The following is a 27,277-nucleotide window of genomic DNA, read 5'->3' as shown; positions in this document are numbered from 1 at the left end:
AAATTTACTCGGTGCACACCCTTTCAATTTTCTATACCTAACGGGAGTGTGTTGGTTTTAAGTGTGTCTCAACCACTCTGTCCGCATTCTTTTGTCACTCTTCAGCACGCTTGTCAAGTGCCAACCTTGAAGAGTTGCAATATGTCACCAGAGAAAGAAAAAGTAAGAAACAGCACTGCTATGGGCATGGACCCAAGGGGAAAGCCTGTTGAGGAATGAAGAAGGTAAACGCTGCGCTGCTCATATATCACATTATTTGAAGGTTTATTTTAAAATCTTGTGCAGGAATATAATAATGGACATGCATCGCGCTCAATCTAGTGTGTTCACACTTATGGAGAAAAAGTACTGCAAGGTGCCTTCAAAATTATTTCGTAAAAATCCAAATGTAAATAAAAGGTAAGTGGGAAATTTATAATTGGGAACGATCGACGAGATCGCAATAAAATTACTTTCCATCACATTCAATCCAAAGGCATGCAGCGGCTTTACTCTCAACCCCGATGCCTTTCTCTGCCATCCACTTTTGAACACTTGAAATGTTTGTTGTGCCAGAACAGAGAGAACTGACATAACGCTTTGATACAAAGTAAATTATCTTTTTGTCGCTGCAGATCACTGTGTCAATATGCTGTATCTTTGTATGCATATTGTTCGGCAGTAGTACAGCTGTGCAGTCAGTTCTGTCAGGCCTCTGGTATTGTTCGCTGTCGAACTCGTGCCCAGAGATACGAACTCTGTCACGGTCCTAAACACGGCCAGTGACCCGCTGGGGGATTTGTGCCTCAATTAATCTACGAAGAGACACACTGACAAGCCTTGGTTTGCCTAAAAGGGCTAGCGATTCCTCCTTGCGCATATCACAGGACACAGCATCTTTAACTTGGCGACATTCAGTTGCCTTGTGTGCACCAACTTTGTTGGCCATTAGCGCTCTGCTCATCACCTGATGAGGCACCCCCTTTGCAGAAGTAATGAGCGTTTAATTCTTGCCTATTTCTGCTTCAGAACAAAGCAAGAGTGTGCCCAAAGTGTTCCTTGCATTGTAACACTTTTTTCAAGGTGCAGCAATAAATGCACATTTGATGTCAATTCCTTTTTGGTATAAAGGAATTGAACGTTAACAACAAATTGCACAAGGCATATTGTGCTCGGGCTTATGTGTTCAGCTGACACAGTATTTGCAAGTAGAAGGTACATTGCTTTTACCAGCAAGCTGAACTGCTTGATGTACTTGGCTGGCAACATTCCATCAACACACAAAAGGCTGAAATATAAAAGCCACTGCTGCCACTCATTTGCCCTCCAAAACTTTCTCAATTGAGCATATCTCGGCTGGCGTCTGATGCCCTCTGGTGGCTTTATGGCGCATAGCCCTTGATCAATTTTCTTAACACATTCTGGTGATCCTATGTAATATAGAGCCCCAACACTAGACAACCACAACCCCATAAACTGGCGTGTCACGACAAGCAAAACACAGTGCATGTAGTCTGGGGTGACGCCCCGCACAATATCGTATCCCCAAAAAATTAATGAATGGGGATGGCCCTTTCGCTGCCCGAATATTCACTCCCCTTCTGTGAGCTTCAGCCATGTCTTTGATCATTCCTTCATTAATCCTGTCGGGCAGAGCTGTGGTGTCGACGGGATACTTGACTGCTCCTGCAGAACCAGTATAAAGAAAACAAATTAAGTACAAAACTAAGGAGGGTAGGCAAATAAACCTTTGCTGCAATGAATAATGGTTATTCTAACTCGTGTGAATATTCCTGCATACATGTGGCTCTCCGAACAGCCCGGTCAGTGCATGCTCATCTGAAGTTCACATTAAGCTTTCAAAAAGTTTGTAAAGGTAAAAAAAAAGAATGGCTGGTATGCCGTGATTGTACATAGACCTTTACTTGAGGCAAAATTACTTTGCAAAAAGAACGGTCGAAGCACAAATTTTTGTAGCGAAAATAAGAATGCTGAAACCAAATTACAGCGGCAAAACAGTGAAGGTAAAGCCCACACACAGATTAAACTGTAGTAAGCTAAATGCTTGTGTATACAAGTGAGTTTGATTACCTTCATGCACTTGCCAGTGTGCAAAAACCAGCCACACCCAAAGTATCCATCATACTGGACTGTGTTCTGCATCAGAGCCTTGGCTGGGTCATCAGCTGTACCAGTGAAACAGTAGTCCTGTAAAGACCGAAAAAGGAAAGTAAGATATCTGATGGAAAAAATGGGATGGTATCATATGGCTTTCAAATGGTGCACTTTAAATCGCGATCGAGCCCACATAGGATAAAATTCCTCGCTACAGATCGGCTCCTTTGTGCAAGCTTAGGAGCGGGTGCCAACTGCGGTCCAGAATTCCTATGCAAATCGGGCTCAATGACGACTGCTAGTGGCCGTGTGACACCGGTGTTACACTTGGCTCAAAAGCTTATGGTGGACAATTGGTCTTTGGACAACAATAACATTAATCGTCGGAATTACCTAACTCATAAAAACAAAAAAAGAATTGCAATTCATTTTGGCGACTCACCTTAAAGGTAAAAAAAATATTTCGTAGGCTGGTTAGTTCTTGACGAGTTTTACAGCAGTGATAATCAGATTACACGAATAGCGCATCCAAAAAGAAAAAGAAGCTTGTGCAACAAGAATGTTTTGATTCCTATAGTCCTTATACTTTTTAATGTGTTTCTTCATTTTTTTGGTTGTGGAATTGTGTGGAGGGACGGATAACGTGCCTTTACGTTTTCTAGATGAAAATTAGACTAGACAAAAGGGTTACTCACTTTTGAGTGAAAGGTCCCTCCGTCACTTCTAGTTGACCCCAGTCTCGGCGAGCAAGACCATTTGCTTAGGAAATTTCTCCATCACCAATGTCATATCTGAATGGCACTGGCCGTACCGCACCATGGAAACTAACATTTTTGAACCGAAATTCTGGAGGCAACTCATTAATTATAGTCTGAAAAGGCCATATAGAAAACTTCGACGAGTTGAAAACCGGACTTTCATCAAAGTTTGTCGTCATGGCCAAGTCCATAACACCGAGACCTAGATCCTTGCGTACCTGCCGTTACAAACGCCGGTCTGTAACATCTGTCATGGCGGCGGTGTGTGAACGATGGCACAGAAGATCTAACGAATATTCAAGCGACCTGGAGATTTTTTGAGATTATAGAATGGAAGCGATCTGCTGCCCCATGGGAAGACTGGCAAAGAAATTTCCTTGCGCCGTAAGTATATCTCCAATATACAGCTGTTTGCATTGCGCACATGTTGCTCTCATTTCTTTCCTTTCTTGAGATCTCCGTCACATTCGTCAAGAAGGCACAAACATTCAGGACAGTAGAAATGAAAGACCGTTCTTTCCGTCAAGATACCCGCACACTTGTTGAGAAGGAACTTCGTGCCTGGGATCGTTTTTTTTTTCAGTAAAAAACTAACAGCTTCATGAAGTGCGCTACTTTTGTCCGCGATAGACCAAGGTTGGCTGCAAAGTCCATGACTAGAGTCACAATGTCTTGTGCTGAAAAACCGGTTCTTAGACTAGGAAATGACTCGAAGCCGCCATCTTCACCTTCATGATTTTCATTTGCGTTATGCGCATGACGTTCCTCATCAACGCTTTGCCCAAAATATTCGCACTCGTCGACTTCCTCGTTTGACCAGTCGTACACGCGAACTGTTGAATACCCAGTGGGTTCCTTTGCAACAGGAACACCGTCCAACATCACGCTTTGCACTTAGCTAGTGTTCGACACGGGGCGAGAAGCCCTTTACCGCGTTGGTCTCGGCAGCTCGTTCCCATCAAAGAATAACTCTAAATACAGTATGCACCGCTTAGGTGTCCTAAACATGACGGCAGTACAAGCTACAATTCGCACTCTGATATAAACACAATGAACTAATTAAAGACGAGAGACAAATCAATATAATGCGTGCGCTTGAGCTAAAATATTTCAAGCCGTAAAGTGCGAACATAGGTGCGAGCGCCTTAAGATCTGGATTGCGTCGGCTATGAAGCGGCTAAATTAGAAAACGACTAAAAAGCATTACATCTTTATTTTGATATCCAGCACTAAATCTGTGTTAACTTTTTTGCTCACATAGGCAACCTTTTTGATAATGTTATCAATGCACATTCAGGCCTGGACAGGAAGCCTTGACTGCTTGGTCGGATGGCTATGCGTGGCTAAGCTGAGCACATTTCACACCGTCCTCGTCTAGTCAGCTGGTCGTCCGGGAAAAACGCATTTTTAGCAAGTTGTACATGCGATTTGTTTTGCGATGTATGCCCTAGTTCGCTTTCTAGATCATGACCATTCGCATGACACTCGCCGGTATGTTGTGCGAGTGTATGACATCCCCGATTTCCATCCGGAACACGAGACAGATTTTGATGGCCAAGCAGTGTCTGTTGTACACTGGGAAGAGAAGGTTGACAACGACAACTCTGGCGATTATAGAGCACAAATACTTCGACTTGGAAGTAAGTGAAATCGTCTACCCTCATCGATATAGCTTCAGCTACAGTGAAAGAAACTTGGGAAGTGCCGAAGAGAATCCCGACCCCGAAAATAATAATCGATGATGACTTCGACGATGAATGTGTGCCTAAAAAGGCCACTGAAAGTGCATTTGTTCGATTGCAAACCTTTTGTCCCGTCTTAATTTTCTTTTTCATTTTGCTGCTGATATATATAATAGATATTGTATAATATTGCACCGTTAGTTATTGTTTTAAAATTGGCAGGGAGCAAGAAAAAAGAAACAGTTGTCGAGCGGGATGTACCAAAGAAAGACCGGTATGAGCTGATATTAAAAAATCCAGATGAACCAGGCTCTCTAAAGGAACTCGGAACAAAGTGTGAGCACATACTAGCAAATAGTTGCTGTTAACTCAAACTTCTTTTTTTCCACTTTGAAGCTTCAATGAAATATCTAAAACTTTTTTTTACTCATCGGGAAAGACGGATTAGTTCGTCATCAAGCTCAGATGACTCTCTCATATCTAGCACAGGAATTAAAAGAAGAAAAGAAAAAAAAACAAATTTTTTGAAAGAAAGATGCATGGATCAGCGAGAAGACAATATGTTCCAGGAAGAAAAAGTTACATCGCAGCAGGTGCTTCTCAATTCAAAATTTTTGAGGTGTAAGTACAATATTTATATATAGCCTACCCTGTTAGTACATCAACTAGGAAAGTTCTTTATATGTTTATGTCAATCTGTTCATTCGAATCATGAAGTTTGGATGTCTGTAGACTTGAGAATTTTAACAGTTGATGACCTGCAGCCCAAGAGAGAGCCGAACACTGAAACCTCGGCTGCAGAAGCCATAAAGGAGAAAGCGAAGGCCAAGACCAACCTTGATGCATATTGATGCTATTTATACACACACACGCGCATATATATATATATATATATATATATATATATATATATATATATATATAACATCAATACTCATGACGTTTGGCCTTGGCTTTCGCTGTCGCCTTTATGGCTTCTGCAGCTACACACACACACACACACACACACACACACACACACACACACACACACACACACACACACAAACACACACGCATATATATATATATATATATATATATATATATATATATAGATATATATATATATATATATATATAAACGGAGTGTTTTCTTGCACTATACAGAATTATCAACAATCACCTGAGGTAGATAATGTAATTGCAGTACTTCAGCTAGATTACTTGAAGCGGCAGGGACTGCTTGCATGAGAAATCAAAATGCGTAATCAATTAATTAACAATAACTAATAAACTTTTTAAAGTTACTTCAGAACCCGTTTGAATTTACTAATTGTAGCCGGTAAGTTAACAAAGCATGTCCACTTGGACCGAATTGTAAATATCATGACTGTTCCAAGATGTGTGTCATGAAACTTACGATAAAAATGCGCTTTTGTTCAACTTAACAAATGTTATTTAGAGCAATGAAAAAAAAGTTACTGGGACGTCCATGTACTTCGTCGCCCACTTTGGGAATGAATATCTCACAACTGACGCCATCCTGAAAATTCGTCCCAAGGAGACACTTCTTACTAACTTAGCAGCTGCAATTCGTAAATTGCAGTATATACCATAGTAGTAATCAATTAAACAACTTAATTGTGAATTTTTGTTAATTGGATGATTATACATTTCAATTTCTAATGCAAGAAATGTCCGACTTTTTCACTAATCCAGCCGAATGACTAGACATATGCTACCTGCTATAAGTAATATTTAAGAATTATTTGCAGTAAAAAAGGCACCCGGAATGAATATCAAGTGTGTTTTATTCTAGATTTCTTGTGCTGATTATTAATATTTTCTCGCCATTATAAAATGAGAGTGGCAAAAAGAAGTTAGGATTCTTTATCTTAAAGTTGCAAGTTTGTATGAAAACCATGTGTCTTGCAAATAGAGCTTATTTAATTTTACATGTGTACATGAAGTGGAATGTTTCATGTGTATGAAATCGAAAGAGGCTACAGATTTTCCTAATACAGCCACTGGAGCTGATTTGCGCACTGAAAAAAGATGAGCAAGAAATGGCCACGCGAGGTGCGACGGCCTTGGCACAAAGTAAATTAAGGGATGTATGTGTTGCTGTGGACGTGAGAGCTAAATTCTGGCATTTCCATACTCAGAGTTACTGACAGTCTGCACTCGAGAACGTCCATTGATGCTAAGGTTTCATTTGTGTTGCGTTTATTACGTGTAATAATTACAATATGAATTATTAATTATATACGCCATAGAGGAACCAACTTCATTGATAACTGGTGAGTTACTGACATGTTTTTGTGCAGCATTTATTGTAAAACATGAAATTTTGCTCTTTCTGTATGCACCATAGACAGCAAGTGGAGCTGGTGACGACCAATGTATGACAGGTAGGCCTGTTTGCATGTTTCCATTCTAGGAAAGAACTGGCGCTGCAGCCTTCCCAAGTGTTGTAAATCTTTTTCGAGGGAGGGTTTCGCCTATTTGCATGATGGCGCTCTAAGTATCTTTTACGCCTAATCTGGGAAGCTCTAGCACACTATGAAACAAGCACAATGATATGTTCTGTAGAATATATCCTTGTGCCAGTGTGTAGGAATGTCCAGTTTGTAGATTCCAATAGGATTAGTAGCATGTTATGTGTTAACACCACCAATTCTGGAAGCCCAAATGACTAAAAATGTTCACAGGACAATTACTAATGTGTAACGTGACTGGTGAAGCGTAAGCTGTGGTGTGAGAGCAAATAATATTTCCCAGACATGTTCTGTTCTGTGGATGTAGTAGTTATGCCGCAGTTGCTACTCCACCAAACCTTCCTTTACGTCTAGCTTAACAGTACATATTTTGTCACAGTGCCTGTTTAATCTCAATGACAAGTAGTTCTCATTGTATTTATGTGCTATGCTTGTTCACTAATGAAACACGGACAGTAACCTCGTCAAAGCAGTGCATGCTGAACAGCTCTAAGCTGCTCCCATCAGAAATCGGTGTGCTGCATCTTGGCACGCTGCTAATGACAATGGTGCAAAACTGAGAACAAGCGAAGAAAAGCTAACATTTTAATAAATTTTTGGAATGTGCTGTAAAATAAATGCAGCTGTACATTACATGTAATAAGCTGCCTTGTATAGAGAGTACAAGCCGCTTGAATTGAAATACTTGTATTTATAACTTTAGTAGCTAGACATATTACAAACACACCTTTGTGTATGCACTTGCAACAAGTTTAGAGATACCTAAATTCTATAGTACTAGTGCTAATACGCAATTTTTACATAGTGTCTGCCAATGGAAGTATCATAGAAAGATGTTCCTTCACTCTTCATTCATTTTTATAGTTTCATCTTCAGAGAGCTCTCTGCCTGACGTCAGTACAGGCAAAAAGAATCAAGAATCACAAGAAGCCCACTTTAGTGGTTAAGGAAATGGCTCAGGCCATATCGTCAAAAAAGGTTTGGCATCGCGCCACGGGAAAGGTGGCATAGTTCAATAAAGAAGAACTTTGGCGAACTTCCAAAACCTACTTTCCCACTTGAAAAGGTCAACATTACCCGCCATGGTTGCTCAGTGGCTATGGTGTTGGGCTGCTGAGCACGAGGTCGCGGGATCGAATCCCGGCCACGGCGGCCGCATTTCGATGGGGGCGAAATGCGAAGACACCCGTGTGCTTAGATTTAGGTGCACGTTAAAGAACCCCAGGTGGTCAAAATTTCCGGAGTCCTCCACTACGGCGTGCCTCATAATCAGAAAGTGGTTTTGGCACGTAAAACCCCAAATATTATTATTAAAAGGTCAACATTGTTCAAGGTTTGTCTGTTGTTTATACCTCATATACATTGATATAACTGTTCTGAAACGCGCGTGTAACAATTGTTGCCTGTTATATTGCAGCATCCCTGTCCCATTGGGCACGGGTAAATGGCATTTACTCATCAGCGACAGCCGGAAACTTAACAAACGTATTGCCAGAAAAGATACAAAATTGTATCAAGGCAGAAGATAAGAAAGGTTAGTTTTCCTAGGACAATCAACGTTGCTGCTTCAAGGCAGAGCACCGACGCTCTAGTCATTTGTGCACATATATAGATATTGCCGCCAGCATTGCGAGAACACAAGACGACCGCCACATCCCAACTGCGTTTCAAAGAGCCGCCACACCGCAAGCGTCAAGAAAAGCACCGCAAGGCAACGCTGGGCCGGTGCTGACAGACCGGCGGCTCGTGCGCGAGAATCGGACTGGCACGCGACAGGAGGCGACAAAGAGGAGAACGACGTTAGAAGAAGCGAAGCTCAAGGGACGTTTTTGTTGACGGGCACAGGTTCGCACAGAATAAATTAGTTTGCATAGAAACGGCCGTCGTAACTGTTGGTTAAATATCTGGTAGAGGTGCGGGGTATGATTTCAAGCCCCACATGCGCCAGGGAATATAGCCCGGATCCCCGAAGTTTGGAGCCAACGGAATTAACGCCTGTCCACCAACGCACGAGCCGCCGCATACGAGGTGAGGCCCCCGAGTTTGGTCCTCTCGCCGATTCACCAAGGGCCGCGGCAGCAGTCAGCCTAGGTACCAGTGCGATGGCTACTCAAGTAATGCCTCCTCACGTCGTCGTTGATTCACCCCGGACGCCAGAATCCTTTCACGGAGACACATTCGAGGATGCCGAGGACTGGCTCGAAAACTTCGAGCGTGTCGCCAGATGTAACGGTTGGGACGAAACAAAGAAACTCCGGTATGTGTACTTTGCGCTGGAGGAATCTAGGCGCACGTGGTTTCAAAACCACGAAGCGTCGTTATCATCGTGGAACGACTTACGACGAGAGCTGCTTGCTACGTACCCGAGCACGGACCGCAGAGAGAGGGCAGAAGCCGCTCTTCAGGCGAGGAACCAGCGGAACAACGAAAGTGTGACCATGTACATTGAGGATATGACCCACCTCTTCCGCCGAGCCGATCCAAACATGGCTGACGACAAGAAATTGCGGCACCTAATGCGCGGTGTGAAACAGGAGCTTTTTGCCGGCCTGGTTCGTAATCCGCCCCTGTAGCCGAATTTCGATCAGAGGCAACGACGATGGAGAAGACGCTGCAGCAGCGTACGAGGCAGTACAACAGAGATGTAAGCCTCGCATCATTTGACGTTGGGTCAGGAGCCCTCTCCAACAACATGGACATCCTACGCGAAATGGTGAGGTCCATGGTAAGGGAGGAGCTGCAGAAACTGCAACTGGCTCAAAGCCCTCCTCCAGTGTCCTCACTTGCCGATGTCATACGCGAAGAAGTGCGACAAGTAATTTGTGAGCCAGAGCCTCAGGTACGGCCCCGCGCACAGCCAGAACGTCAGCCGCGGATATCGTGCGGCCAAGCTTTACGCCAGGACCTATGACGCACCGACTTTGGACGAACAGCCACAATACCCCAGGTACTTCCTCGCAATGTGCCGCCCATGGCAGAAGGAAGGCCACGTAAAAGCGATGTATGGCGCACTGCAGACCGGCGTCCCCTCTGCTACCACTGTGGAGAGGCTGGTCACCTATACCGGGAATGCCAGTATCGCCGAGTAGGACTGCGTGGCTTCTCTGTGATTGCACCTTGCCCTCGAAACGGTGAGCGCCCTGATGAAATTGAAGCATTTTTGTCCACGCGCCAAGCTATTCGAAACCCCCAGCAACATGAAGCTCGATCGGCAGCGCCTGTGTGTTATAGGTCGCCCAGTCCGCGTCCCTCTTCGATTTCACCGAGGCGTCGCTCACAAAGTCCACGACGGGAAAACTAGAGCCAGCGACCTGTGGAGGCAAGGCCGCTGACTCGCGGAACACCGAAGGCCCTCCATCGCCAATCCGACAAGACGACGGCAGTGACGAACCGACGAACCAGTGCAGTGATGACGCCGTTACTTCTGAGTTGCGCGTCATCGTCGACGACTTCGAAGTGACTGCGCTGATAGACACTGGTGCGGACTATTCAGTTATTAGCAGTGTACTCGCCAGAAAGTTGAAAAAGGTATTGACCCATTGGAACGGACCTGCAATACGTACAGCGGGGGACACTTAGTTGACCCCGTTGGAATGTGCACAGCAAGAATCGGCATTAGGGGCTTTACACACATCAGCAGTTGTATTGTCCTCCCTGAGTGTTCCCGTGAGCTTATACTGGGCATGGACTTTTTGCAAACGAATGGCGCAATTATCGACTTGCAAGAATCACGTGTGTTGTTTTCCACAGAAAATGGTGTTACCATTTCTGATACAGAAGAGCCACATATTTTCTCTCTCCGTATTGTCGATGAACACTTGACGGTGCCGGCACGGTGCAGTGTGACTGTCGTTGTAAGGAGCGACGTATTTCGTGACTATGAGGGACTTGCAGACGGAAATATCGGGCTGCTACTGGAAAAGCAAATATGCGTGGCAAGAGGCCTAGTTCACCTGCGTAACGGATGCGCTGATGTCCTCTTGACTAACTTTGGCAATGAGGCACAACACGTGGCGAAGGGAACAGTCATAGCGTCTCTTCATGACTATGCACAACTTGCGGATGTGTCAACCCTCCATGCAGCATCACCAGCTTCTGTCACTTTAGACAGTGTCCTTACCTCTATCGACATTGACCGAGAGCTGTCATCACCACAAAGAGATAAGATTGTGAGCTTGGTCACAGAGTTTGCTGAATGCTTTTCGACTTCATCGAAAGTCCGTCGTACTCCCGTCGCAAAACACCGCATTGTGGTCGAAGAACCTGCAAGACCAGTGCGCCAATACCCATACCGAGTGGCTTTAAAAGAAAGAGAAGCGATAAGAAGTCAAGTACAGGAAATGCTCAAAGACGATGTGATACAGCCACCCAATAGCCCGTGGGCATCTCCGGTAGTCTTGTTCAAAAAGAAGGATAACACCCTATGATTTTGTGTTGATTACAGGAAACTCAACCTCGTCACGAAGCGAGATGTTTATCCAGTCCCACGCATCGACGACACCTTGGACAAACTACGCAATGCTTACTTCTTCTCTTCTTTGGATCTCAAAAGCGGATACTGGCAGATAGAAGTGGACGAGCGAGATCGCGAAAAAAACGGCATTTGTAACGCCGGCTGGTCTATACGAGTTTAAGGTGCTTCCATTTGGTCTGTGTTCTGCGCCCGCCAGCTTCCAGCGGATGATGGACACTGTTCTCTCCGGACTGAAATGGCAGTCGTGCCTCGTCTACCTTGATGATGTGGTGGTCTTCTACACTACATTCGAGCAGCACATGTAGCGACTGAGAGCAGTTCTGGATGCTATTCGCACGGCGGGATTGACCATAAAACCCGAAAAATGCCACTTCGGCTTTCGCGAGCTACGCTTTCTCGGACACATTGTCAGTGCTGAAGGCGTCCGCCCCGATCCTGAGAAGATCACTGCAGTAGAAATGTTTCCGAAGCCAAGAGACAAAAAAGCTATTAGGTGTTTCCTGGGACTGTGTGCCTATACAGGCGTTTCGTAGAAAATTTTTCTAAAATTGCTGAACCACTCACGCGACTGACAAAAGAAGATGTCCCTTTTGTGTGGGAGAAAGAACAAGAAGACGCGTTCTCTGAGCTGCGACGGCGTTTGCAGAGTCCTCCTATACTTGCCCATTTTGATAAAATGCCGAAACGGACATCCACACCGACGCGAGTAACGTTGGTCTCGGGGCCATACTTATTCAGTGGCCGAATGGTGAAGAAAACGTTATTGACTATGCAAGCCGTACCTTATCAAAAGCCGAGACAAATTACTCAGCTACAGAAAAGGAATGCCTGGCGGTTATATGGGCCATCAGTAAGTTCCGGCCATACTTATATGGCAGACCGCTTCGAGCCATCAGCGACCATCAGTGATTGTGCTGGCTGGCGAACCTCAAGGACCCTTCTGGAAGACTCGCTAGATGGAGTTTGCATCTACAGGGGTATGACATCACGGTCGTTTACAAGTCCGGTCTCAAACACAATGATGCTGATTGCTTATCACGTGCACCTATCAAATCTACGTCACATGAATACGAGGAAGATTTCCCACTTCTTGGGGCTGTAAATACGACGGAAATGGTTGATCACCAGCGTACAGATCCGGAATTACTCCTGCTCATCGAGTACCTGGAGGGTCGACAAGTGAAAGTGCCTCGAGTTTTCGTCCGCGGATTGTGTTCGTATGTCATCCGGAACAACGTCCTCGACAAACGAAACTTCGAGCACAGTGTTGAGGCGTTTCTACTTCTCGTACTATCATCGCTGCGAGCTGAGATCTTAGAAGCTTGCCATGATGATCCTGCAGCTGGCCACTTGGGCGTTAGTAGGACTCTGGCGAGAATCCGCCAGAAATATTACTGGCCGAAGTTGATGAATTCAGTGCAGCACTATGTCAAATCATGCCGAGATTGTCAAAGACGCAAAACACCACCACTCAAACCAGCAGGTTTTCTGCAACCGATACAGCCACCAGCAGCACCCTTTGAACAAATAGGAGTGGATTTACTTGGACCATTTCCCGTATCAACCTCAGGAAAGCGGTGGATTGTGGTAGCAACCGATTATCTGACTCGGTATGCTGAGACATCTTCTCTTACAAAAGGAACCGCCATTGAAGTGGCTCAGTTTTTTGTCACACACATAGTGTTACGACATGGCGCGCCCAAAGTACTCATAACAGACAAAGGAACAGCTTTTGTTGCCCGTTTGATGCAGTTTGTTATGCAACTAACACATACTGCTCATAGAAAAACCACAGCGTACTATCCGCAAACCAACGGCCTGACTGAACGGCTCAATAGAACGCTCGCTGACACGATCTCAATGTACGTGGACATCGAGCATCGGACATGGGACAGTTTTCTACCATATGCTACCTTTGCGTATAATACTGCAGTACAAGAGACGCAACATTTCACGCCATTTGAACTTGTTTACGGTCGGACAGTAACAACGACACTAGACGCGATGTTACCTGTAAACAACAGCAGTGAACACCACCCTAACGTTAGTGAGTACATAGCAAGGGCAGAAGAAGCACGGCAGTTGGCAAGGCACCGTATCGTACAACAGCGAAATGTCGACGCAAACCGGTACAACCTAGGGCGAAGAGAGGTACAGTACAAATCCGGAGGCAAAGTGTGGGTATGGACGCCTATACGTATGCCCGGTCTTTCGGAGAAGCTACTGCGCCGTTACTTTGGCCCCTACAGAGTACTTCGCCGGCTAAGTCCCTTAAATTACGAGGCAACTCCTGAAGGCCAAGTCCGCTCCACACGACGCAGGACTCGCCCAGAGGTCGTAAACGTAGTACGAATGAAGCCTTACCATGAAAGGCATTGACTACTAGAATTTGCACGTACGATGAAGCCTAGACCAGCCATCCTCTGACCACTGTTGTTTTAAAGCAGTTGGCTTCTCTATAGGCTTTTTCTACGCATCGGGACGAGGCTTCTTCGGAGGGGGCTAATGCCGCCAGCATTGTGAGAACACAAAACGACCGCCACATCCCAACTGCGTTTCAAAGAGCCGCCACACCGCAAGCGTCAAGAAAAGCACCGCAAGGCAACGCTGGACCGGTGCTGACAGACCGGCGGCTCGTGCGGGAGAATCGGACTGGCACGCGACAGGAGGCGACAAAGAAGAGAACGACGTTAGAAGAAGCGAAGCTCAAGGGACGTTTTTGTTGACGGGCACAGGTTCGCCCAGAATAAATTATTTTGCATAGAAACGGCCGTCGTAACTGTTGGTTACAATATTAACAAAAGTATTATTCTACAACATGAAATCATTTGGAGTGTTTGAAGTGCTAGGATGACCATTATTCTTAAGTTGAAGATCATTTTAGCCAGCTGGACCACATGGACATTGTCACATACGGGGGCTGGTTTCCGGACTTGGACCAGCTGGCAACTCGTCCCAGTTCCCAACTGGTCACAGATCCCAACTGGTCCCAGTTACTGACTGGCAATGTGTTCCTTAAACTAGTTGAACTGGAACCAGTTGCGTGCCAGTTGAATACCAGTTGCAAATTTTCACCTGGGATAAGTGCTTCACTTTTGCTTCGGTCCACACAGATTCGGAAGTGCGCTTTTTATCTGGATACCGCTTAGAACATTTATTATGTGTTCTGTAAAATGTCGAGGGTGAGGCAAATCATTGGTACTCAAGGAAGTTGCGATTAGGGTCTGATAATTATGCGAAAGGCGCCTTAAGGCTCTTCGAGGCCGGGTGATAGCTTTGTTGCCAACTGCTGGCGTGGACAGACAGACAGACAGACAGACAGACAGACAGACAGACAGACAGACAGACAGACAGACAGACAGACAGACAGACAGACAGACAGACAGACAGACAGACAGACAGACAGACAGACGAACGGACGGACGGACGGACGGACGGACGGACGGACGGACGGACGGACGGACGGACGGACGGACGGACGGACGGATACCGACTCTGTTTCCGGCTGCCCTAGCAAAAATTCTTATAGAAGTTTGTATTAGTTTAATACAGTTTTGTATTACTTGTATAAGTTTTGTATTAGACGAATAGAAATCTCTATTCGTTGAACTGATTGACCTATAAGACCAATAGGCCATATGTATTAGACGTATTAGTATACAAATAGTGTATCATGTCTGCTAATTTCTCTATTAGACCAACACGTCCTATAGACTTTCTACAGATTGTTGCTTGTCGGTTATGCAAGATGTATTGCTGAATAACGTTGCCATTGTTTGCTGCTTGTTTAATGCGAGGGTGAAAGTTTATGAAAAATTTGACTATCTTGGGGACTGTTTGCAGAGAAATGTCTAATTATTCACTGAATGATTAAGAATTCTGCTGAACAAAACGCGCAGCACACTGCATTCGCACGTCTTTGTTAGTTTCATCGCACTAAGCTAGTGAAACTAGCCTTTATGAACGCGCGCCTACATGGTCTTGCCCGAGTCCTTCAATGCATTGAAGGACGCTGTTGTCTTGCCAATTTTTGCTTCACTGCTGATGTCTCATAACTTGGCCTCTGTTCAGCCTCGTCGCGATGAGTCGTGAGGAAACAGCTAATGTTTATAGCACCCAGCAAATACTTCGTCACGAACAAAAAAGCATAACGAACAGCGAGCCGTAATGTGCAAGTCGACGTCGCGGTGCCCGTTGAGTTTACGAACGATGGTGCAATCGCAGCAATCACATTTCATTCACAATCACATTCAATGACAATGTCAAAGGTTTAACTTTCACACATGAGCTATCTAGGGACGGTAAACTCCAGTTTTTAGATTTGCAGCTATCCTTGCAAACAGGCCACGCCTGTTGGATGTACTCACCACGTGCACGTAAGGATCTTTTACCTTACGCTTCTGCGCACTCAAAGACTGCGAAACGCGCCATTGCTCTGATGTGTTTAGAATCTTCCTTAATGAAATCTTGTCATCACTCTGCAAACATGAGTTTCATTGCACAATAGAGAAAAGGCTGCAGGTTACCCAAGTGTGGTGGTGACGTCAGCCTCGGAGGTATTGCTTCCGAAACTGAAAGGGAAGCGGCACAAAAGTAACTGCATGGCACAAAAAAAGAAGAGGCCTGAAGTTGTGCCATATTGCCACAGAGTGGCTCACAATCTAAAGAATGTCGCCACTAGATACAAAATTCCGGTAGTGTTTTCTGCTCCTCAGAAACTGTCAATGTTGTGCAGCCGTATTTCTAAAACAGGTAAAAAACCTGATTGTGAAAAGAACCAGGTGAAGTTTGTAGATTGCAGCGTCGGTGTGGTTTATAAGATTCCCTTGTCATGTGGCAAAGTGTATGTAGGGCAGTCAGGCCAATGTGTTAACGAGCGCCTTAGAGAACATGAGCGATCCATACCAACAGGCACATGTTCCCATTTGGCTCAGCATTGTAAAACATGCAAGTGCAAACCCATGTTTCGTGACACCACGATTTTGAAAAAGAGCCGTGACACCACCGCCCGAGAGTTATCGGAAGCATTTTTCATTCAGTCATTGGGGTCACAGTGCATTAGTGTGCCTTCCTTAACCTTGTACAGCGCCGAATTTGGTTTTTTGGATTCTGTCGCATGAGTGCGCTCTTGGGATCGGATGTTGGTGGCTTCACCGCATGGTGCTCACTGCGCATGTTACTCTGGTTTGAGCGGTCTATAAAGGAGTGACGAAATAAAATGATGTCAGTTGAGAGTAGCGCCTTGTCCTTGTCGTCTTTCTTGTGCCTGTCATTTTGCGGTAAACAAAGTATTCATGGATTCGCACCAACTAGCCCGCCAACGTATTGTGCTAGTACAAGGTTGTTTCTTTCTTTGTATCCCAAACGGTAGATGTACTTCAGTACAGCGGCATTGGGCCGATTGTGCGCATAGCAGCAATGACATGCCTGCTTCCAACAATACTGAGCAAGATTTTTGTCTTGAGTTGTTCGTTATCTGCCTACCGTTTCTATGTAACACACAGAACGTCTTATGTTCATTTTTTGTGCTGTCTAATTCTTCTGTCGTGCGAGGTGACGCCATTTTACATTATAATAACCAAATCGAGCTAAGCATATGCCATTTGTCCTAAAATTAGCGTGCAAATTGCGGCGCTATGCTATTCCAATCTAGAAGCAAATATTGCCAGCTTAAACATTAAGTGGTAGAGCTAGCACCCCGACTTTTGAAATGTTTCTATGTGTGTGTATGTTTCTGTCCAGGTTTTTTTAACCTCCCCTTCAAAAGGGCATTCTCTGGTCTAAGTAGTGGAGTAAAAGCTCTGGCAATCACGATTGTTGACCTGGCGAAGATCTCGAATGAGAAATCTGTAAAAACACGTGATGTGCTAATAAATGTTTCTAGCAATTATGCCTGTTTTTCTTTCTGTATCTGGTGCATTGCATCCTTTTATTTCAGACCAATAGACCTATTCGACTAAGACACTAATAGGCCTATTAGACTAATACGCCGATAGACCTATTAGACGAATACACCAATGGACCTATCAGACTAATACACCAATACACCATTAGATCACAGACATAATACTAAAACTAACCGACAGACTGTAGTGTCATTGATTATATTAGTGTCAATAACCTCGTAGGCTATTAGATGTTTATAAGAATGTTCGCTAGGGTGGTTACCTTATATACAGGTGTCATGTTTCCACAAAAGGAAGTGAATGAGACCAATATTCCCTTCGAAATCTAACATATCTATTATGCTTTTTGATAACATCTGCGGCCGGTTCTATTGTTTTTCAATTCTGTCTTTCAAGGCCTACTAACAACTAATGCTTCTTAAATACAAATTGTGTTAATAGTTCCTGCAGCTAATACCATATAGAAGGCCTCAAACACCCAGCCTGAGTATCAAGAATGAATGCTTGAAATTGAGGAAGACTCGTTTTGTTATTTTAAGCCGTCCAGTACAGTTCCAACGTCTCGCATATCTTGTATTTCAGTTCTCTTGCAATTACTTTTGGAATTATGGTTTTGTCTTTTAAAGCAGGTTGGGTATTTCGCGCTTTATCGTCACTTACTTTTTTTTTACCTGCAAACCAGAGTGCAAGCCGCCAAACCACCGTGCTTTGGCGCCGTCTTCCGGACTAGTTGAGGACTAGGAGCGTTTAAATGGTAGCCTCCGAGACTCGCAAGGGCTTTGACGCGGCAAGGTGTTTATAATTGGCAGTCACCAACTGCGTCCATGTTTTAAAGGGAATCTAGGGTGTAAAGGTAACCAAGTCTTTTTACCCGCACTAGCAAACCTGAGGTCTTTCTTTTTTAGGGCAGTTCAACTCGCTTAAATTCCCGTTACGTCACTGAGGCTTCGCCAGGCGGTTTCAGAGTGGTATGTCAGGAAACGCCACCACTTGCTCCACCTTGCATTCAGTGGGGGAAAGAGATGGGTGGCTGTGGCTGCGGCGGCAATTCAAAACCACTGGACTTGGTTGGTGCGGCGCTTGCTAAGGCACCGAACTTTGTTACTGCGACGAGCAGTAACAAAGCGATTACAATAACAACGGGGTTCCCCCACGAACTGCGACACTTGAGTGCTTTCGTTCTCAAGGCTAACCTCCAGGAGGGAAGCTTGCTGTTTACAGTAGGCGAATTCCGCGAATTCAAGGAAGTCACAATTTCAGACGGTATTGAATTGACTGAAGCCGCAGGTGTCCGGTTCGACCTTCTCACCAGCCATATGTTTCGCCGCAATACAAACTTGTACTGAAGTGTCACATACTGAAGTAGATTAGCCACGTACAAATGCATACATGAGTTTTGCCAATTCTGGCATCTCGTGGCATCGGCTGATGCTTCGGAAAATGAAGGAGGCAGTTATGTGTGCAAGCAACAGCCTGCGAGATTGACCAGACACACATTCTTTAGATGGTAAAATCTGCTTCGCTTCTTAACGAAGCCTGCAATATTTGACCGTATCTCTGCCAGCACACCAACGTATACCTGTGTGTGGTTTTTCCTAAACATTATATACCCATTAATGCAATGAACGCCCGTCAAACACAGTTCCGGCGATGTAACGGAAAGATCTCCGCACTTTACTCGTGGTTTGAACGTCCGAGCGCCACTCAACAGCAGTTAGAATTCTACAAATTCACTTTCATGTACCTCGTAGAGAGAAGATTACGTGTTCTCTTCGCAATGAGATGATCACGCCAGAGCGGCAAAGATATATATATATATATATATATATATATATATATATGTTTGCCGCTCTGGTGTGATCGTCTCATTATATATATATATTGCCGCGACACCATCTGTGCCCAACCACGTTGACGATAAAGACGACGACGTCGTCCGGTGCAAGCCAGGTGCTAGAAAAGAAGAAGTCTGGACTGAGCGCTTGCACTAACGCTCTCGAATAAATACCGCTCTCCGCTCTTGTCTCCAGTGAGCTGCAACACTGGTGGACGTGCTGGGTATCGCGTCATCACCTAATGATATGGAAGTCCTGCGTCCAGCCCTTCAAGACATCATCCACGCGTCGAGACACCTGTGCACCGCGCAAGCCGCCGCCTGCAAGGTCTGTGCCCGGAGATCGGCCTCTTCCAAGGAACTTTGTCAGCGACCTCACCGACTCAGGAAATGGCGCTTGCAAGTCCAACACAGGTGACTATTCAAAACAATCTAGTCCCCACTAGCTTACACGGTGACACGTATGAAGACGCCGAAGACTGGCTGGACCAGTACGAACGCGTAGCTAAGGTCAATCAGTGGCGTCCGGACCAGAAGCTTTCCAATGTGTACTTCGCTCTTGAAGGTAGCGCAAGGACACGGTTCCAAAACCGCGAGGCACATTTGACAACGTGGGACGAATTTTGCCGTCGGCTACTTGACACCTTCGGAAGCACTGATCGCCGCGATAACGCACAACGCCTTCTCGAGTTGCGCATTCAGAAGCCCAACGAAAGTGTTTCGATGTTTGCCGAGGACATGTCTCGTTTGCTTCGCCGCGCGGATCCCAACATGCCCAATTCGAAGAAGCTGAGCCATCTCATGCACGGCGTCAAAGAACAGCTATTCGCTGGTCTTGTGCGTAACCCGCCTACAGCAGCAGAAGAGTTCATTAAGGAGGCCACAGCAATCAAGCGGGCGCTGCAGCAGCGTTGCCGGCAATACGAACGCCTGACTAACGATGCGCCTGCAGGAGCCGCAGTACTCACAGCGACAGACGAGACCTCCATGCGTCAACTGATAAGAGACATTGTGCGCGAGGAGATTGCGAAGCAAACTGTGACAACGAAGGAGTTTGCTGTTGCTTCGGTCGCTGAAGTTGTTCGCCAAGAAATTCGGCAAGCATCTCGTGAGCCACTCCCTGAACCATGTCCCGAGCCGCGCTTCGAGCCGTGCTTCGAGCCGCACTTCGAGCCACGCGCATATAGCTACGCAGACGCTGTTCGTCGCCCGCTTTCTACCGGGCCAGTACAGCAGTACCACCAGCGGCCACCCATTGCTGCCTGGATACAGAGGGAGCATTTCAGGCGACCCCAGCTTCGCAGGACCGACGTATGGCGCACCGCTGATCGCCGAACATTGTGTTTTCAATGTGGCGAACCAGCGTAAATGTATCGTTTTTGCCCTCATCGCCAGGGTGGCAGCCAGGAAATGTCACCTGCCACTCCGCGACAGTTTCCAGAGAGACATCGACGCTTCGACGACAGTGTCACTCGGGAACAAGGCAGCTCAGCTAATCTCCGGTCGCGCTCGCCGTCTCCGTTGCGTTATTCTTCACCGAACCGTCGCAGTTTCGCCGACGTGGTGAGAGGCCGCTCTCCAAGCCCACGGCGGGGCAACTGAAATCGGCGACCTCCGGGGGGATGGTTGCAAGTCGTCGAACCGCCGAAAGTCCCCCAACATTACAGAGAAACGAGCAGAGCAACCCGGAGAAACGGAACGCCGGCGAATTTGTGAGTGCCGACCTACTCTTAACGATTCATGGGCACGACATGACAGCTTTAGTTGATACTCGCGCAGACTTTTCGATAATGAGTGAGCAGTTGGCAGACCGGCTTAACAAAGTCAAAATGCAATGGACGGGCCCTTATATTTGAAATGCCGGGGGCCAGATAATGACACCTATAGGAAAATGTACTGCACGACTCCAGATAGGAAATACAGCTTTTGTCGCCAGTTTTATTATTTTAAAAGAGTGCTGCAGATCCCTCATCCTTGGAATGGACTTCTTGCGGGAGTACGGCGCCGTGGTTAACATACGGGACGGCGAGATAACCTTGTCAACTAGTACAGACACGAGCCAAGACGAAGAACGCCAACGTACATCGTTACGTGTCGCCGACGACGACGTCTGCATACCACCACTATCATGCAGTCTTGTCTCCGTCAGTTGCGGAGAACAATTTAACAAGGACGGTGTAGCCGAACAACTAACTGCACTTCTGTTCCATCAAGGTGTTGCCATCGCTCGCGGTATCGTCAGCCTAATCGGTGGTCGCACAGAGGTACTTCTGACAAATTTTACCAATGAACGCCGGCACATCAGCAAAGGCACCGCTCTGGCGTACTTTGATGAAATCGACCACGTTCAACACTGCTTTGCTGTAAAAGAGGAATCGACCACCGATACGATGCCACATGCACCCGCCGTCGATGTTGACCCAGGTTTAGCGCCGCAACAGAAACAAAGTCTCAGGGAACTGCTTGACGATTTTAAGGACTGCTTCTCTACAACCTCCCGAGTACGTCAAACTCCACTGACGAAACACCTCATCATTACGGAGGAAGCAGCAATACCAATCCGACAGCATCCGTATCGCGTGGCTGAGAAAGAGCGGGAAGCAATACAGCAGCAAGTCAAGAAAATGCTAGAAGATGATGTCATCCAGCCGTCAAAAAGCGCTTGGGCATCGCCCGTGGTACTCGTTAAGAAGGATGGTAGCCTGCGGTTTTGTATCGATTATCGCAAGCTCAATCGGGTTACAAAAAAAGATGTGTATCGCTTACCACGCATCGACGATTCCCTCGACAGGCTACGGCATGCACGTTACTTCTCATCGATGGACTTAAAAAGTGGATACTGGCAAATAGAGACCGATGAGCGGGATCGAGAAAAGACGGCTTTTGTAACGCCTGATGGGCTCTATGAATTCAAAGTACTCCCTTTCGGTTTGCGTTCCGCTCCAGCCACGTTCCAAAGACTAATGGATACTGTTCTCTCAGACCTTTAGTGGAAGACTTGCTTAGTCTACCTAGACGATGTCATTGTTTATTCTGCCATATTTGAGGAACATCTCAGACGGCTACGGTCGGTTATTCAAGCCATACGGTCCGCTGGGCTTACCATAAAACCTGAAAAGTGCCACTTTGGCTATGAAGAACTGCAGTTTTTGGGCCACGTAGTAAGTCACACAGGTGTCAGACCTGATCCTGCGAAAATCGCAGCCGTCGCAAAGTTTTCAAGGCCTAGAGACAAAAAGGCAGTCAGACGCTTCCTGGGCCTATGCGCATATTACCGGCGATTTATTGCGGGTTTTGCACGCATCGCCTCACCGCTCACCTGCTTAACCAGAGATGTCACGTTTGTGTGGGGCGAGGAGCAGGAGGCGGCATTTAACGAGTTGCGGCACCGCTACAAACTCCGCCTATTCTGGCCCACTTTGACGTGGATGCGCCGACAATGATCCACACCGATGCCAGCAACGTAGGTCTAGGCGCCGTCCTTGTTCAACGGCAAGACGGTGCTGAGCGAGTCATCGCTTACGCCAGTAGAACATTGTCACGTGCCGAGTCGAACTACTACACCACAGAGAAGGAATGCTTGGCTGTAATATGGGCAGTTACCAAGTTCCGCCCGTACATATACGGCCGCCCATTTCAAGTTATAAGTGACCACCATTCTCTCTGTTGGTTGACCAACATGAAAGATCCATCTGCACGTTTGGCACGCTGGAGCCTACGGCTTCAAGAGTACGACATGACAGTGGTCTATAAATCGGGAAGGCAGCACTTAGACGCTGACTGCCTTTCCAGATCGCCGATTGAGTCGTCAGGCGGAGACGATGAGAAATCCGCAGGTTTTTTGGGAGTTGTTCATGCGGCCACCATCTCTCAACAACAGCAAGAAGACCAGGAGCTCGCGTCACTAATTGATTTCTTAGAAGGCCGCACCACAAACAAGCCCAGATTGTTCTCAAGGCACGTGTCATCATTCTGCCTACGCAACAGTGTTCTTTTTAGGAGGAACTTCTCTTCAACAGGGAAGAGATATCTGCTAGTCGTCCCTAAACCTCTCCGCAATGAAATTTTGCAGGCCTGTCACGACGAAGCTACCTCAGGCCACTTAGGCTACACAAGAACATTAGCACGGATCAAAAAGAAGTATTACTGGCCACGGCTCGCAGCACAGGTGAAGCACTACGTTCGAACGTGCCTTGTCTGTCAGCGACGAAAAGTGCCACCTACGAAACCTGCCGGATTATTGCATCCCGTTCCAGTACTGGAAACACCGTTTGCACAAATTGGGATGGACCTTTTGGGCCCATTCCCAATATCTGCTGCCGGAAATAAATAGATCATAGTTGCGACAGATTACCTCACGCGATATGCTGAAACCAAGGCACTTCCTAGCAGCACAGCAGCCGAGGCCGCACAGTTCTTCATCGAAAACGTCGTCCTGAGGCACGGTGCTCCAGCGGTCATCGTAACCGACAGGGGAACCGCGTTCACGGTTGAACTTTTGCGAAATGTACTCACCCTCAGTGGCACGGCACACAGAAGGACGACCGCCTATCACCCGCAAAGCAATGGACTTACGGAGCGCCTCAACAAGACTCTCGCAGACATGCTGTGCATGTATGTCGATGTGGAACACAAGAACTGGGACCAAATATTACCCTATGTAACGTTTGGTTATAATACGGCTCGGCAAGAAACAACAAGAATGACGCCATTCAGTCTCCTCCACGGTCGAGAAGTAACTACAATGCTGGATGCTATGCTTCCTCATGATTCCAGCGATTCCGAGACTGACGCCGCAGATTTTACAGAGCGCGCCGAAGAAGCAAAACAGCTCGCGCGCGTTCGCATAGCCAGCCAACAAGACCGTGATGCCCGACGTTACAATCAACACCATCGATGTGTCGTCTACCAGCCCGGCCAGAGAGTCTGGGTTTGGGCTCCAGTACGCCGCCGAGGCCTCGCGGAGAAACTTCTGCGCCGATACTTCGGGCCGTACAAGGTTCTACGACGCCTTAGCGACGTCAACTATGAAGTCGTTCCTGACAGCCCATCCTGCTCGAGATGCCGTCACGACCTGCCTGAGACTGTGCACGTGGTGCGCATGAAACCTTATTTTTCTGAGTGACATGGACACTCTGTGGTTTGCTGGACACCGTATGCTACCCGCCGAGCATCGGGACGATGCTCTTTTTGGAGGGGGGCAAATGCCGCGACACCATCTGTGCCCAACCACGTTGACGATAAAGACGACGACCTCGTCCGGTGCAAGCGAGGCGCTAGAAAAGAAGTCTGGACTGAGCGCTTGCCCTAACTCTCTCGAATAAATACCGCTCTCCGCTCTTGTCTCCAGTGAGCCGCGACAATATATATATATATATATATATATATATATATATATATATATATATATATATATATATATATATATATATATATATATTAGAGGTAGCTCCATAATGCGCCCTTTTGTCGTTGGAACGAAGTCGCCAAAAATACAGAAAACATGCGTGACTTTGTTCCCTCAACAAAACTGTTGGAGCCAGCGCTCGCGCCATTGTTGTATCTAGCTCCGTGCCCATTACTGCGGGTGTTGTTGCACCTCAGAAAATTGCAGTTTTCGGAATTCAGACGAGAAACAATTGCAGTAAAGTCACCAAGCTAGGTTAACGGCTATAGCGTAAATCGCCCACACAAAAATTTGGAGGACGCTTAAGCTTCGCCTTTAAAGTGGAACGCGATAGCATTCAAAGATTTCAGTCTGCATTTCACGCTTCCCGGAAAGTGAAGCGTATGTAGTCGTAATGTTTGCCAGGAAACGCTGGCAGCAAACGATATGCACGGAGGCGGGCTTTCTCGTAGAAACGCGGCCGCGATGCAACGGACGCGAGCGCCAGCTGGAGTTATTGCAACAAACCGGGTGCGCAACTCAGTGGCCACCAAGACAGCCGCGCGCTGGCGTGCGCAAATGGCGGACGCCGCGGCTGGTATGTGAATGGTAGAAACGCTGGAAAACGGACTTGTTTGAGTTTTCGCCTGATAGAATTGTGTTTTATGCTGTAGTCAAATGACAATCCCACAGCTATCATGTATCATGTCTGTAAAAATCGGGCCCCCCGGCTAACCCCCTTTCTTCTCGATCATTACATAGCGAGGGTCTCGATTCCGGCAACATTGGTGCCTTCAGGTAGCATGTGTGGGTTTATTCGCCAGTTGACTTCATCCAAAAAGATGACGTACCTGACGCCTGCGACCGAAATGACGTTCCACATCCGCCACCAAGGTTGGTGAGTGGTTGCGCTGGCTAACACTCCCAAGTTTAGTTCTAGTGGTAAAAACATAAATAACCAAGAGAGTGGATGGGGAAACGGCGCCGCAGTAGCTCAATCGGTTAGAGCATCGCGCGCGTAATACGAAGACGTGGGATCTTTCCCAACCTGCGGCAAGTTGTTTTTTCATCCAGTTTCATTGCCATTAATTTATAATTTCTTTACTTCTATTAATAAGTGCAAATAATTTCCCTATGTTGTCCTTGGTGTCCTTGTTTGTTGGCTTCTCATGATATGATTAATACAAATCGGGCCCCTTGGTTAAGGCACTTTCTTCTCGTTCATTACATAACGAGGGTCTCGAATCCGGCAACATTGATGCCTTCAGGTAGCATGTGTGGCTTTATTGACCAGTTGCCTTCACCAGAAAAAATCACGTACGGGACGCACGTGGCATAAAGGATGTTACACATCCGCCGCCAAGGTTTGTGAGTGGTGGCGCTGGCTAACACTCCCAAGGTTAGTTCTAGTAGTAAAACATAAATACCAAAGAAAGTGGATGGGGAAACGGCGCCGCAGTAGCTCAATTGGTTAGAGCATCACACGGAAAATTCGAAGGTGTGGAATCGTTCCCAACCGGCAGGAGGTTGTTTTTTCGTGCACTTTCATTACCATTAATTCATCTTTCCTTTAATTCAATTAGTAAGTGCAAGTAATTTCCCCTATATTGTCCTCGGTGTTTTCGGTTGTTTGCTTCTTATGGTAGGTCGTTGTATGTCGGTAGGTTGTAAATCATAGTTTACGATTTTTCCACGTATTTTAGTTTGAGAAATGCAATTTGTTCAGGAAATTCCTTGCGTCACATGGAGGGCCTTGGTATAGGTGGTTCGAGAAACTTCCTGTCGAAACGACGCCAGACGCCGACGCCGGATTTCGTGCGACACGGGCTCCTTAACGCTATGGCATTAAAACAAATAGAAGACCTTGTCCACAGAATGACACACGCATGTGGAACTGGCAGTGCTGCTGCTGCCTACGGTTTCCCCGTCACGTGCTCGCGTCACCTCTAGAGGCCCCATGGTCGGCTTAGGAGCCCTCGATTCCCTGGCATCATATCTTCACTGCCTCGTGGCGTTCCAACAGCGCCATCTAGCCCTCACGTGACTTCACTGCATCAAGCTATAAACCAGCAGCTACAAGCGTTCAACTTCAGTGGGCACGGTGGACTTGGAACGAGCATGTGGCCCAACAAGCCATTCTTCTGCCTTGTGCAGGTTAGTCCCTACTACAGCTCCATAAAAAGTAACTGCCGTTATCTTTTGGTCCTACCGTGCCCACAGCACTGTGTCTCAATGGCTCATGATGTGTACTGTATGTGCTTGCTTCCCTTGTGCGGAGACGTTGAAGTAAATCCAGGCCCTAATCCAGAGGAGTCTAGCACTCGCGAGTTGCTTGAAAAGTTGCTTTTAGGTCAGAATAAGCTAGCTGAGGATGTGGCAGCCCTCCGAACACAGCAAACAAATATGGAAAAACGTCTTGCGGAGTGGGATTCCCGCTTCCTAGAAATAGAAAAGCAAACTGAGCGCGTGGACAGCCTTGAACGAACGGTAAAATCCTTGGAGGCCAAGATTACTGACTTAGAGGACAGGAGCAGACGCTCAAATCTGGTGGTCTTTGGCGTACCTGAGGACGAAAATGAAACAGAGGCTGATTTGCGGAACAAAATTCTAACTGAAATTTTTTCTACTAAACTTGAAGTCACATGTAAATCAGTTGGCAGAAT

At 46.5% G+C, this 27,277-nt stretch overlaps 1 pseudogene; it reads right to left on the bottom strand.

Annotated features, from left to right (window-relative positions):
- Positions 1-448: 448 nt before the first annotated feature.
- On the bottom strand, positions 449-26,573 carry LOC142583682 (uncharacterized; annotated as a pseudogene).
- Between the last annotated feature and the right edge of the window lie 704 nt (positions 26,574-27,277).

This window comes from Dermacentor variabilis, chromosome 5, assembly GCF_050947875.1.
Source record: "Dermacentor variabilis isolate Ectoservices chromosome 5, ASM5094787v1, whole genome shotgun sequence".
NCBI classification, from domain to species: domain Eukaryota; kingdom Metazoa; phylum Arthropoda; class Arachnida; order Ixodida; family Ixodidae; genus Dermacentor; species Dermacentor variabilis.
The sequence above is the reverse complement of the archived record's forward strand: the minus strand, read 5'-3'. Positions and strand labels throughout refer to the sequence as shown.